This window comes from Mauremys reevesii, linkage group 2 (genome assembly GCF_016161935.1).
Source record: "Mauremys reevesii isolate NIE-2019 linkage group 2, ASM1616193v1, whole genome shotgun sequence".
NCBI classification, from domain to species: Eukaryota; Metazoa; Chordata; order Testudines; family Geoemydidae; genus Mauremys; species Mauremys reevesii.
In genome coordinates, this window is record NC_052624.1 from 262,953,729 (window position 1) to 262,956,410 (window position 2,682).

General features: G+C 42.7%; 1 long non-coding RNA gene across 1 annotated transcript; it reads left to right on the plus strand.

Moving 5' to 3' along the window:
- Positions 1 to 244: 244 nt before the first annotated feature.
- LOC120397150 lies at positions 245 to 1,886 on the plus strand. Its single transcript, XR_005593688.1, has 3 exons — positions 245 to 400; positions 1,298 to 1,545; positions 1,755 to 1,886. It is a non-coding gene; the product is annotated as an uncharacterized LOC120397150 (long non-coding RNA).
- The last annotated feature ends 796 nt before the right edge of the window (positions 1,887 to 2,682 follow it).

The window sequence follows — 2,682 nt, forward strand, 5'->3', positions numbered from 1 at the left end:
TTCTACAAAGGGAGTCACTGTTAGGTGAGAGGGCAAGGTAGGAAGTAGCCCAGGGATACAGCAGCAAGGGATAGGACTGTGCAGACCTTGACTGCTTGTTGTAGGGTCCCTGGGCTGGAACCCAGTGTAGAGGGTGGGCCTGGGTTCCCCTACCAGTCACTGGGGAAGTGGCACCATTAAGGGGCAGTGAAAGAAGACTGCCTGGGACAGTGGATCCAGAAAGACTTTGATACCAAATGATTTCTCCAGAAGGGGAAAGCCACAGTGAGCTGGCTGGATGGCCAAGCCATGAAGCAGGAGCAGCTGAGTCCTGAGAGAGCAAGATGGAGAGTGACAAAGTGCAACCACAGGAAGGGACACCAGCCTGGCAGAGCTAAGCTCCATATGCGGCCAGAAGGAGGTGAGTGGAGCCCTCTGGGACAACTCATTATAGGCATCCCCAGCTTTGTCCTCACCCCTTGGAAATTCTGGCCAAAGTCTGCATCTCAGGTCAACCTAAAGAGGGCAGATGGTTAGGGCACTTGGGTTCAAGCTGACTCAATCAGCTCAAGTCAACCTTGCTCTACCAGTCTTTCAGTGTGACCTTGGAAAAGTCACTTAGCATCAGTTCCCCCTCTGTAAAATGGGTATAATAGTAGTTGCCTTCCTCCCAGAAGCGTTGTGGGGATAAATACAATAAACATTGTGACAAGCTCAAGTGCTATAGCAATGGGGGCTATAGAAACCCCTTAGATATACAGAACTTGATAATCTGCTATAGAGAACTCTTTGGACAAAGTGACTGGGAAAACAGGAAATCAACTGCTTTCTACTATCACCCAAAACAAGTTTTGTTTCATCAGGAAATGAGATCTGACTGCAGGCCCCAAATTCTTTTTTTCCTTGAACACTTGTTGAACAAAGCTTCATTCACAAGCATGTTTGTGAAAGGGGAAACAAAGGGGATGCAAACATGGTGCACTGAAACTTGGTTTGTACTTTGCTGAAAGGTTGTGACCCTAAGAGCCCCCCAGTGTGCACTGGCAGAGGGCCAAGTATATGGTAACTCATACCAGGCCTGACATACTCGCTGCCCACATCACACTATCATAATATAGAGCTAAAAGGTGTCATGTAAGGTATATGCAAACTGGTGACAGGCTGGTTCTGAAAATCATTGCACAATGTATGTACAGGTTGTGTACAAAGAATTATATACACTAAAGATGTTCTTAAAATGTTTGAGAGGCAGTGCATAAACCCAGCCTGACTTAGACAAAGGAATGTGAATTCACTTTTCTGCCCGGCTTGATTACAGGCAAAGGACAATGAAAGTACAATTCAGTATAAGACAAACAAAACAATCAAGCTAACAAGCAAGGAGGAAGGACCTTCATGAGCTCGCCAAGGATCTGAATCTGCACCCCCAGGAAGTCTTCCTGGCTCTTGATCCAAAGATAATGCACTTTGGAAAATATAAGACATTGTAATTATCTATCACTTAAGGGACAAAAGAGGCCAGAGCTCTTGGAATCTGTGCAAGGTGGATCCGGGAACTGTCTATAGGTGAGAAATTGCCTAAGATCAAGACTGTAATCTGTTAAACTTTAGGCACTAGAAAGTGTGTTTTACTCTGTTTGTAACCATACCTGTCTCTTTTTAATAATTAACTTATTCTTAGTTTTACTATAAGCTATCTCAGTGCTGTGATATTGAAGTATAAAGCGAGTCCTCCGCTAACATAACAACCTGGTGTATGTACTGTCTCTTTGCAGGCAGCAAACAGTGTCCAGTGACATGGACCAGACACCACAAAGAGACGTTTTCAGGAACTCAAGAAATGGGGTTCACTGGTTGTTACCTGCAACGCAAGGTAAAGACTGGCAGAATCTGGAGGAATTTGCTGGTGAGGTGGGCAAACTGGTTTGGCCAGGAGTGGGCACACAGTCTGACCTTCAGTAATGCTCACTATTGCTAAGGTAGAGAGATAACACAGTGATTCACAGTTCTGGGTGTCCTGAACAGAATGTCACAAAGGTTCACAAATTTTCCTCATTATCTCCCCAGTTCCCTGAGAGAGAGCTTGCCACTTCCTTCCAATCAGCTCTGTGACATACAGCTAGTCCAATGGGAATGTATCCCAGGGATTCTTTCCAACATACTGTAGCACAGAATGGCACTTTGGTTGGCCTGACAAAATATTTCATCAGAGAAAATGCCTTTCCTATTGGAACCATTTGCTAGTGGATTGAATGTGAAAGTCGTTTTAGCCATTAAGGATTTTATTTTTATCAAGAATGCAGACATGAGAAATATTTAATGTGATGTCCTAATTAATGTGTACATGCCAAAAAAGTCCTTTATTTTCCAGAGATTACGTTACACTTACATTTCCACATTTCATGGTTGCATATTTTATATACTGTAACCATGGCTACCATGTCATTAAAGTCTATTCAGCAATCATTGGGAATAGGTATAAAACTATCACAAAGAATGATTGCTTTTGTAAATTTAAAAGAAGCTATGCAGTTAATTAGTGTGAGTTTGTGTAGATTGGACTGATGGAGAACGTGGACTTTGGAACAAATTAGTATTGGTTTGAAGCAATGAAGAGCATTTTTTATTTGATATAGGGACTTGCATGACATAATACAAGTATCTTAAAGTTTTAATTGTTTTAAGGCTAAGTTCACGCAATGG